The 12,055-nt window shown below is 49.1% G+C and overlaps 1 pseudogene; it reads right to left on the reverse strand.

Annotated features, from left to right (window-relative positions):
* Positions 1-1,224: 1,224 nt before the first annotated feature.
* LOC150003687 (small ribosomal subunit protein eS21 pseudogene) lies at positions 1,225-1,434 on the reverse strand (annotated as a pseudogene).
* Between the last annotated feature and the right edge of the window lie 10,621 nt (positions 1,435-12,055).

The raw sequence follows: 12,055 nt of genomic DNA on the forward strand, positions 1-12,055 counted from the left end.
TTGGAGCTTTTCTCCAAATTTGGGGGCCTATGGGCAACCTTCTGGCAGTGAGGCGCACAGCCCAGCTCAGCCAGCGCTAAGCTGTGGGACCCTGGGCAGTCTGCTCCACCTCCCCAAGCCCCAGTGCCTCGTTGGTGGAGTGAAGTCGGGGTGAGGAGTAAATGACCTCATCCAGGTGACACACCTCTCGGCACGCCTGACACACAGAGAGCGTTAGTGAAAGGTATCCGCCATCAGCACGTATTCCAAGTCAGCCTCTCACCTTGTGTGTGATTGGGGCTGGGGCTCAGTTTTCTCATCTGAAAAACGGGATGAGCAGTGCATTCCTCACAGGGCTCTTGTGAGGACAGAAATAAATGATGAGAGGATGAAAGCACCCAGTGTGGGGCCTGGCACCTAGTAGGTGCTCAATAAATGTTAACTCTTCTACCTCATACCCCTGGCTTGTGTGCAGACCAGGGTCCCAAATAGCATGCCCCTCCTCCCTCAACCCAGGGGCAAAACTCCACCAGGGAAGGAGACCAGCTGCTCATACACCAAGAGAAGATGTTTCGTTTCGGGAGGGCCTGTCTTCTCCCTTGCTAACTGAACCCACTTTTGTTTAGGAATTGCGTAGGTGTTTAGAAGTTGGCCCCATCCCCCTCCCAGGAAATGAACTACCATTGGTGTGAGCCGACCAGGGAAATCCCTCTTAGCTAAGGATTGATCCAGGGCGGCTGCGGGGGTGCCTTCTGGTATATGTTCCCACCCTGTTTGCCTCCTCTTTTTCTTTTTAAGATTCTATTTATTTATTTTTAGAGAAGGGGAAGGTGGGAGAATGAGAGGGAGAGAAACATCAATGTGCCAGAGATACATAGATCGGGTGCCTCTCCTGCATGCCCCAACTGGGGACCTGACCCACAACCCAGGCAGGTGTCCTGACTGGGAATCGAACCAGCAACCTTTTGGTTTGCAGGGGGGCACTCAATGCACTGAGCCACACCAGCCAGAGCTGCTGCCTCTTTTTGAGTGTTCTTGTGTGAGGACTGAGGGTGGGGGTGTTAGGAGGAAAGGCAAAGGAAATTGCACAGCCCCGAACTAGAGCTGCAGAACAATCCCCCCTGGAACCACCTACTTCTAGACTTCCTGGGGGAGTGGGGGAAGTTCACTATTTATGCCAAAGTTCACATCTGTAATGCTTTCCAGTCAGAAGTTCTCTGAGATGATGCCGTGGGCCTTGGCCAGTCAGAGAATGGCGTCATCGGACTCGCCCGTCCTGCCAATAGCCCCGCAGATAGCGTAGGTTTTAAACTGGTCATTGACCCTGCCCATCACCTTGTCAGCCTCGGCCACGTTCATCAGGATGGGCGCATGGTCCTTGGCGCTGATGAGGCCGTCGCTGGCAGGGCATTTCCATAGCACGTACAGGTCCTCGAACTCGCTGCCGTCCTGCATGTCCAGGGCGTGCCGGCTGCCAACGCTGGGAGTGCATCCGCAGAAAGAGCTGAACTTCTTGTTTAATGAGATAATCAAGTAAACGCACCATGAGTCAGATTTTCTCTTACATGCAGCCAGAACGTTTCTAACTAAGATGACCTTCCAGTTACGGATGGGTGAGAGGACTATGTGAGATAATAAAGAACACGTCTGAAACATCTCTCATAGTATCGGCCCATGGTGAGCATTCAAAATGTTGCTTCATTTTATTATTTTTGCATTTTTGTTTTTATTTTTGTTTTTTTGTACAGCTCGGGCTTTCTGCATTTCTCAGGCTAACAGGATGTCCAGCTCTCTTGGCTACAACATCTTGCAGGAACAGGCAGGCTCTGGAAAGTAGAAGAGACTCCAAACTCACCTGACCCATAAGACGGACAGGGTTCTGCTAGGGACAAGACGGGCACAGCCTCAGGAACGGAGATGAGAGCAGACCATCCCAAGCCCGTGGGGAAACAGCTGGAACATCCATGGGCTTGAGAGCTAAATTCAAATCCCAACATTGGCAGTCATTAGCTACGTGACCCTAAGCGAGTTGCTTTACCTTATCTGTACAATGGGCGCATCTAAGCCTTCCTCAGGGAAGGGAAGCCCACATGTCAGGCAGCCTCTCAGGAAATGTCCTCTTCTGTCTAGCTGTACACGGGGCTGCGACCCAGTGACAATCATCCAACGTTCCCCTGTGGGAGTCTTAGTGTGTCCAGATGTTCACTGTCCAGCAGAGACAAGACATCTGGGTAATTCTTAGGTCCTGCTGAACTTCCACTCTCTTATCTGGCTATTGGAAGGTCGTGAGGATAATGTCAAGACCCAGCTCCTTCAGAAAATGGCGGGCTTTGACTGGGAAAGGGCAGCCCTTTCCACCCGCATCCCTGCCTTCTCTCTTCCAGGAACGAGGTCTGGCTCATGTCTGTATCCTAAAGGCCACAAACAAATTGTGTCAGGAAAGGAAAATATTATGTGTGCTGCCTCCTTCAATGCCGAAAACCAGACCCGTAAGGGAGGAGCAGTTTTAAATATTTTTCTAATTAAAGCTCTAACTTAGTTGGTACCTTAGGCCATTTGAAACACTTTTTCATATTAACCCATCTAATCTGCACAAGACCCTATAAAATGGGTACTATTATTCTTCCCAACTTTCAGATGGTGAAACCATGGCCCAAAGAGGCAAAACTGATTGGGGAAAATGCCGGGGAGGAAAATGAAGAGGGAGCCAGAGGAGGCCGGGAGAAGGGGAGCGAGGGAGGAACGAAGGAAGGAGTTGACTAGCTGGGACTTGGGAAGGACAGCGGCAGGTCGCCTCCAAGGAATGAGAAGCCGGAACCAAGAGGCAGGATCGTCAGGGCACCAACTGTTCCCCATCTTAGCCTTAGTTTTCCTTAAGTTTCTTGTTCTCCCAAGAGAGAATCTGATTGGCTGAGTTTGGATCATGTACCCACCCACTGACCTTGATGGACAAACAAGATGGGAGAATGGATCCCAGTAGGAGGATCAGAAAGTAGGTGGGGTGGTTGGAAGTTTGGCATCTCACAGTTGAGAAAAGGAAACCCAGAGAGGGACGGGATCAGCAGGGACACAGAGAGAGCCCAGGGCTGGTGGAGTCAGGGCTCCAACCAGAGGCCCAGCTGCCTTCCCCCTCCTGGGCTCCGGGCTGGCGGGGGCGGGGACGGGACAAGAGGGCACTGTGCTCCCCGCAGGATGAATGGCTGGCTCCTGGGGGTGTGCGGGGACCCAGAAGAGGCCTCCCCAGAGTGCAGGAAACCGCCTCAGACTGAGCCTTATTCAGGGGTCGGGCCTTCTCCTCTCCCTTCCCGTGCAATGAACAGACCCTCCTTCATATCTAGCCCCGCCCTTCAGCTCCAGCCCTACCTTTAAGAGAAGCCAGGGAGAAAAAAAAAGGTTATTTTTCCAATATGTAAAATACTCGCATGGACCAAATAAAACATGTCCAGGTTGGAGGCAGCCTGAGATGGCTAGTTGGCAAGTCCTGGAACACTCCTTTGTACACACAAAAATCAAGGCCCTATTTACATAGATACCAGTGAGGTTGCTAATGCCCTCACTTTGACTTTGGCTATGCAAAGAAAAGTCTTTTATAGTCTCCAGAGAGGTCATCTAGTGCAATGATTAGGAGCGGGGATATTCTGGAGCTGGATGCCTGGGTTCAAATCCCAGCTCTGCCACTTACAGTGTAACCTCAGGCAAGTTACTTAACCTTTCTGGGCCTCAATTTCCCTTGGCATACAGTAAATACAACCAAAACCTCAGCTACTCTCCTCTGTCCATGGTCTGATCTTTTCATGAGCTTCACGTGGCAAGAAAGGCAAAATCTTAAGCCAGGCTTAATAAGACCACCTTCACTCAGGTGCTATAGAGACCAGCATTCCCCCTCACCCTGCTCCCCTCCAGGAAGACATCTGCCTGCACCCCATCTTGGTCACAGGGAAACTGAGCTTCAAGGAGAAAGACTGAGGTTCGTCAGTGCCAGTTAGTGAGCGCTCCCTCTGCATCCAGCTCATGCAGAGGCGTGAGCTCCTGGAACCCTTATGAGCACCTGAGGCGGAAGGAATCACAGCGCCATTAACCAATGTTGGGGAGCTTGCAAGCAATGCAGGTGGCATGAGACTCCAGGATGTCCCACTCCAAAGCCTGGCTTTTCTCTGTTCCTATCAACTGCAGGTTCCCATTCCCAATGAAGGAACAAGACTCCAAAGCTCCTGTGCTTTCATTGACCCTTGTCACTAGGTCCCAAAAGGAAAAACTCTCTCTGTCCCTGCGTTCTGGTTCAGTATGATAGCTGTCCGTCCACAAGTAATAGTTACGATGTTTATCATTGCTAGTGATAGGAATGCAACTCAAAGGGGCTTAAGCGAAAAAATAATAATTTTTTGGCACTAGCAGGGAAAGTCCGTAAGGGTAGAATCCTGGCTTCAGGGAGGAGGGGAAATGCAGCTTCAGGTATGGTAGGATCCAGGAGCTCCAAGGATGCAGTCAGGACTCATTTCACTCCATCTCTCAGCTCTGCTTTCCTCTGTGTTGGCTTCACCCTCAGGCAGCCTCTCCCTGTGTTGTTTAAGATGGCTCTTAGCAGCCCCGGTCTCCTGCCAGCTTAGCAGCCCCAGTTGAAGTGTTATGTAGCAGCTAAGAAGGAGCAGCCGGAGGGGAAACAGAGGCAGGGCCCTCACCATTCCAACCTAACAAAGAACTTAATACAGGCGGCTAAAAGCAAAGGGAGACAGCTCTCACCCATTGGCCCAGCGGTCCTGAGCCTGGTTCATTAAGGCTGCCAGGCATTCCAAACAAGCAAAACTGTGATAGTGCAGGAGGTGAGGAGCCCTTGAAAGTCTGTGTGTATCATCTCCACTAGCCAGGAAAAGGAAAACCTTGAGATTGTGTGTTCATCCCAAGGCCTGGAAGGGGGAAGGGGAGGGATCTACAGTGCCCAAAGAAAAAGCCCATGAAACAGCTTTGGCTAACGGCCTGCCTTCCATCACATATACAAAATGAACGATTGGAGTCTGGAGCAAGATAAGGATTCGGGCTAACAGATCGCTACACACACCTATGGAATGCAGGGAAGTGATGCTGTGCCCGTTCCCAGCATAGGCCTCCAGAGTCCTTGCCGTTTCTGCTCTCTCTCTTTTGGACCCCGAAGAGCCATCATGAGAAGCCTGGGCTAGTCTGCCTGAGGATAAGAAACCACAGGAAAGACAGCCCAGCCCCTCACAGAGGCCATCCTAGACCATGTGGACTGAGTGGAGGAGGGGTGCCTCCTAAAATAAGAGGCGGGTTCTATTACCAGAAGGACAAGATGAATCTTGGAGATCTATTTCTCTATGATTATCATCTCCAATTCCCAGCTGGGAAACTGGTGAGCCAGAGATGAATTTGAACTGTGGCTAGTCCACCAAGTCTCCCAGAACAAGAAATGTTAAGTGATAACCCTGGGTGCAGTGGAGCATAGACACAGATGTTACTACGATGCACCTGAGACAAAACAGTCACGATGGCTGAGTGATTTTAATTGAGTTTCCTGGCAGCTAAGATAAAAAGAGAAATGTATTGAGTTGCATCAGCCTGTACACCTGATATTTAAAGAAGAGGAGGAGAAAAAGAAAAAGGCTATCTGTAAGTTTGTCTAGAGAAAAACGTTTTCTTTGACTTGACTCCAACATGGTACTGAAGGCTCCTTACACAAGAAAACTAACACAAAAAATGGTTATTAAGTTGGATACTGTTCATTTCCCTCTCCGTAAAACTTGAACGTAGCTGTGAACTCAGACATTTCTGGGAGGAACTCAGATAATGAGGTTTTTACCTTTCCTTTCCTTTCCTCCCCTTTCCTTTCCTTCCCTTTCCTTTTCCTCCCTCCCTCCCTTCCTTCCTTCCTTCCTTCTTTTTTTAACAACAGAAGTTTATTTCTGTCTCTAGAGTGGCAATTTAGAGGTCACTCATCCAGAGCTGGTGAGGTGGCTCAGCTGTGCCCAAACATGCATCTTCAATCTCTGGGTACAAGGAAGCTGCCCCAGCTCTTGTCTTCACGCCTGCCTCCCAGCCAGCAGAAAAACTGGGAAAAAACCAGGCTTTGCTTTTGAGTGATCATATTTACCATCTTGCAGGCCTAGGGCTGACAAAAGCCAGAGGAACAGAAGTAAGATGTATCTGTAAAACTGAAAATTAACAGGCTGCCCAGGTTCAAATCCTGGCTTGACCATTTACTTGTATTAGTTTCCTGTAGCTGCCACAAATTACCACAGACTTGACGGTTAACATCAACAGAAACTTATTCTCAGACAGTTCTGGAGGCCAGAAGGTCAACATCAGTTTCACTGGGCCAAAACCAAGATGTTGCTGGGGCTGTGCTCCCTTTGGAGGGTCTCAGGGAGCATCATCCCTCGCCTCTTCCCCCTCCTTGTGGCTGCCAGCATTCCTTTGTTTGTTGCCACATTACTGCAGTCTCGGGCTCTGTCTTCACATCGCCTCCTCCTCTTCTGTGTGTCCGTCTACTCTTCCTCTGTCTTCCTCTTGTAAGGATACGTGTGGTGGCATTTAGGCCCCACCAGATAATCCAGGATAATCTTCTCTTCTCAAAACTCTTAATTTAATCACATATGCAAAGACTTGATCATATATGGTGACATTGGCTGGTTCCACAGATTACATAGGACCTGATATCTTGGAGGTCCACCATTAAGCCCGCTACACTAGCTGTGTGACCTTGGGCAATGGTCTTCACCCTACCATGTCTCAGCTTCTTTACTGTAAAATGACAGCAGCCACCTCATCAGACTAATAAAAGGATTAAACAAATAAATCACATAAAGCATTTAAAATGGTGACCAGCACATGAAAAGAGCTTTGTGTTAGCTCTTAATATGATCAAGATCCTTCAGCCATGACTGAAGTCCCCACAAGGACAGTTCCCTGCCCTGTCCTGTTCACCACTGTCTCCCAGCACCTGCCATGGGACTTACGCCAAGTAGGTGCTCAGGAAATATTTAATGCACGCGTGCCATTGGCTGGCTGTGTGGCTTTAGGGAAGTCGTTCCTCCTCTCTGGGCTTGTTTCTGCCTGCCTTCGCCAAGAGTTGCTGGTGGGGAAAGAACATTTCTGCATCTGGGAGGGCGCGTCCCTGTCCAGGGAAGAGAGTTCAGGGATCAGGGGCTGGTCGTAGCTGCTTTCTCTCTGAGTCATTAAATTTCTCTACTCTCAAGTGTCTAAATATTATGAGCAAGCCGGCTGGAGATAAGGTGATGGAAAGCTGATCTGACAAAACAAGTTACTGGGCTGGTCTTCCCTGGAACTTATCAGCAGATGACTTAGCGCTGAGCACCTGCCAGGAAGTGGGGTGACCCATATGCCAGGCCATGGTGGTGAAATCCTCATCTGGACACTTCTATTCCCAGAGCCAACATCTAGTCAAATCCTCGTGGCTCCAGTGGAGAAACTGAGGCCCCAAGAGAGTGAAGATCGTGTCCAAATTACTACTGTGTGATGCTGCCAACGAGGCTAAGACCCAAGACTCCTAACGACCAGCCCAGCACCTATAGGAACCACTAAGGGAGACGGAAGGCTCACAGTGTATTGCCAGCAGGGGATGCAGCATGTGCAAATGCCCCGGGGTGAGAGACAGGACGCAAACTCAAAAACTAAGGTGAAGGAAGAGTTACATGTCCAAAACTTTAAACTCGGTTCTGAGGGGGAAGGGGAACCATTGATGGTTTTAGGAGGAGGAGTAACAGGATCTGAGAGTCTTTTTCCTGTTGTGATCTGTAGACCATTAGCATCAGAATCACCCATGCAGTGGGGTGCTGAGGGGAGATTGTCAAAATGCAGATCCTTGGGGTCCACCATAGATGGGCTCTCCATTTTAACCATCCCCACCCCACTCCCTGAGGTGATTCTGAAGCACACCCACTGTCTTAGTGAGTACAGAGATTATTCCAGTTAAAAGGTCTGGACTCAGTCAAACCTGGTTGCAAATCCCAGCTCTGCCACTTACTTGCTGTGTGACTTTGGGTCAGTTACTCTACCTCTCTGAGCCTCAGTTTCCCCTCCTCTAAAGAGGAGACAATCTTAGTATTTGCTTCTCAGGGTTCCTCTAAGGATTAAGTAAGACAATGTACATAAAGCAGTTAGGACCTTCTTAGTGCTCAAAAACCACTGGCTATGAGGGATTCACTGTGGTGGTGGTGTGGAGACTCTAACGAAGGGGAGCAAGCCAGGAGGCAGGGAGAACGGTGTGGTGGCCGCAGCAGGCCTGGGGCTGGGATGTGGAAACGGGCTTGGGCAAGGTGTCTTCTTTGCACAACACCAGGAGGCACCATTTCTGTGCAATTTACCATGAAAGACGCCCCCTGGAGTTGAGTGAGGAGGTGGTCTGGGGCCAGAGAGAAGAAGATGAAGTCCATAGAGAGGAAAATAATTATTATATTAGCAGCCATGGATCAGGCACTTAGCTTGTGTAAGCCCCTGTGTTAACTATTATGTGAACTTTATCCTCCCAAGAACCCTATCACGTGGAGGTCCCAGTACCCTGGGGTTTCACAGCCTTGACACTAATGACATCTGTGCTGGACAGTTGTGTGTTGTGGAGGTCATCCTGTGCCCTATAGGATATTTAGCAGCGTTCCTGGTTTCTACCCACTAGATGCCAATAGCACACTCCCCCAGTTGTGACAACTCAAAATGTCTCCAGACATTGCCACATGTCTCCCAGGGGGCAAAATCACCCCCAGTTAAGACCCCCCTGCCTTAGCCTCATTCTACATAGAGGAAATGATGGCACAGAGAGCCAAAGCACCTTGCCCACGGGCACCCAGCTAAGAAGCATCAGGATTCGAACTCGGGTCTGGCTCAGAGCTCCAGATGTTCGTTAAGCTCTGCTGCACAGGACATCAAATTTTTGCAGTAGCAGACCCAGACTGTCTACGTGGGAGGAATCTGGGCAGTGGCCCAGTCCGAAGGGCAGGTTATCTGAACTCACTCTGACTCTGTGTTTCCTGGGGACAGCTTTGGGAGCAGTGCTAGAGATTATAGGGGATCCAAATTCGGCCACCACCACCAAGCCTCCCTGGGGTGCCATCACTGATTGCCCTGGGTGGTGAGGCTGGAGAGATGGAGCCTTGAGGACAGGCAGGAAGGACGAAGGTGGTGGCAATCGGAGAAGCTGTGAGGCCAGCCAAGCCTGGAACCCCCCTGCCGGAGCCTCTCAAAAACTCTCTCTGAGACCTTTGGGCTAAATATTTATGCCGCAACCTTTCTTTTCCTTCCTGTGTTGGCAGATGGAAGCTTAGAGATGGCTCCGTGAGATTTGGGGAGACAGAATCCAGAGAAAAGTCAAGGCCAGAGACCGAAGTTCAGAGACCAGGAGAAAATAGTTGAAGCCTGGGATGTCTGTCCCCTCGGCCTGACCTCCAAAGCCATCCAGCTTGGAACCCGGTGGCAACAGTCATCTCCCTCAGGGAGGCATGAAATTCAAATGTGGTTTTGTGTTCTGAAGGGACACAGAATAAAATATTGTGTTTCTTTTGTACAGTCTTGATCCTTTGAAGCATGGGAGTTGGTGGTGAGAGGACAATTAAGTCAAAGAGTCTTACCCAGAGAAGAAACCACTTTTTTAGACCCAAAATACTTTGTTTATAGAGATGGTTGCTGTAAAAGGCCTGACTCCAAGCCATTAAAGGCAGTGGATTGACGATGGAGAGGCCTCAGGGTGAGCTGAGTAATCAAAGTCAAGGTCCTGACAGTTTAAGCCACAGTGACCTCTGCTCTCCATCCAAAATGACAGGCCCCCACTGATGGATTCTTCTCCCAGACAACGGAGAAGAATAAGGGCCGTCATCCTTCATCCAGTTTTACTGCTGACTGTCTTTTAAGTGTCTGAAGCATCATCTCTGACCTCTAGGCGTGGAAGACCCGTACAGCTTGCATGTCTTGGTGGGAGAATTGCCTGGAGACTTACGCATGTTTTTTTGGTAGGAAATTGCGTTCACGAAAGAAATACGTGCCTGTTAGCCATCACTTGAATGGTAAATAAGATCGGTGCTGTGCATGCATATACATGCGTGCATGTTCAGGAGCACCTGTGTGTGTGTGTGTGTGCATTTTCTTTTCTTTCTTTGTTCTTCCAGCAAGGTGGAAAGTGTCGGAGGGTGTTTGAGAGGTGTGAAAACAGAGGAGAGAAGCAGCAATTCCGGCCACTTTTTCCTCTTGTAGGATGAAAACGTGTTCTTGGGTGTTTCTAAGCCGAGACTGGTTCTTCTCGAGCTTGACTGTGCGTCAGAAACACCTGGCGGTCTTGTTAAAAAGCAGATTCCGGGACTTCCGGCCAAGATGGAGGCGTAGACAGACACGCTGCGTCTCCCTCCACAACTAAGAAGGAATACAACTACCTTAAAACTAGAGACAACCAGAAGTTCCAGAAAATTGAGCTGCATGGAAGTCCAACAAACAAAGATACAAAGAAGAAATACTCACCCAGACAGGTAGGAAGGGCGGAGCTGGGCGGAGAGGACTCGGTGTGGTGGAGGCAGCAGCGGCGGCAGTGGCAGGCCAGCAGAAAGCGCAGTCACGTGTTTTAAAAAGTCAGGAGGGACACCTGGGGAGCGTTCCCAGCTCCAGACCAGACCGCACAGCTCACGGTCCCAGCACCAGGGATAATAAAGACTCATTGCTTCTGACTGTGCAAACTAGTGGGGGTTGGGGCGGAGGCAGAAACTGCCGGTCTCTCAGCCAAGTCTGCTTGTCTAAAGGGCCCCCAGGGTCCTAGAACATCCGCAGACCCACCCACTCTGGGAACGACGACCAGGGCAGCAGCTAGAGGGGCGCCAGTCCCATACGGAAGTGGGAGAAATGCCTTGAAAAAGGGTGAGTGCTGAGCAAGCGGCATTGTTCCCTCCCTGACCCCTCCCCCACATACAGCGCCACAACGTGGTGAAACAGGTTGCCGTGTACTGACGAGTACCTAAGGCTCCGCCCCTTACAACGGAACAGGTGCAACAGCTCTACCTAAGACACAGAGGCAAACAAACACCGGAGCCTGTCAAGATGAGGAGATAGAGACGTATGGCCCAAAAAGGGGAATGAACTAAGGTTCCAGTGGGAGAATTAAGCAACAAGGAGATAGCCATCCTAACAGACGCAGAGTTCAAAACACTGGTGATAAAGATGCTCACAGGCTTGACAGATATGCTTAAGTACAACAAATGCATAAGGGAAGAAGTAAAGGCTATGCCAAACGAAACAAAGGAAGATCCACACAAAACCAATGGTGAAGGGACATAAACCAGGGTTCAAGTCAATAATTTGGAACATAAGAAAGAAAAAAAGTCAACCAGTACAAAATGAGAAACAAAAATTGAAAAAGATGAGGAGAGGCTTAGGAACCTCTGGGACAACTTTAAACGTGCCAACATCTGAATCATAGGGGTACCAGAAGGAGAAGAGGAAGAGCAAGAAATTGAAAGCATATGTGAGAAAATAATGAAGGAAAACTCCCCAAATTTGGCAAAGGAAATGAACATACAAGCCCAGGAAGCACAGAGAGTCCCAAACAAACAAGACTCAAAAAGGACCACACCAAGATACATCATAATTAAAATGCCAAAGTTTCAAGATAAAGAGAGAATCTTAAAAGCAGCAAGAAAAAGCAGATAGTTACCCACAAAGGGGTGCCTATCAGACTATCAGCTGATTTCTCAAAAGAAACTGCAGGCAAAAAGGGACTGGCAAGACATATTTAAGGTGATGAAAAGCAAGGACTTACAACCGAGATTATTCTACTCAGCAAAGCTATCATTTAGAATGGAAGGGCAGATAAAGTGCTTCCCAGACAAGGTAAAGCTAAAAGAGTTCACCATCACCAAGCCATTATTATATGAAATGTCAAAGAGACTTACTTAAGAAAAAGAAGATCAAAATTATAAACATTAAAATCACAACAAACTCACAACTATCAACAACTGAATCTAAAAAATAAAAACAAAAACAAGCTAAGCAAACCAGAACAGGAACAGAATCATAGGTGTGGGGATCATTTGGAGTGTTATCAGCTGGGAGGGGGAAGGGGGAGAAATGGGGA

This window comes from Furipterus horrens, unplaced genomic scaffold (genome assembly GCF_987537825.1).
Source record: "Furipterus horrens unplaced genomic scaffold, mFurHor1.1.pri manual_scaffold_8, whole genome shotgun sequence".
Classification (NCBI taxonomy): domain Eukaryota; kingdom Metazoa; phylum Chordata; class Mammalia; order Chiroptera; family Furipteridae; genus Furipterus; species Furipterus horrens.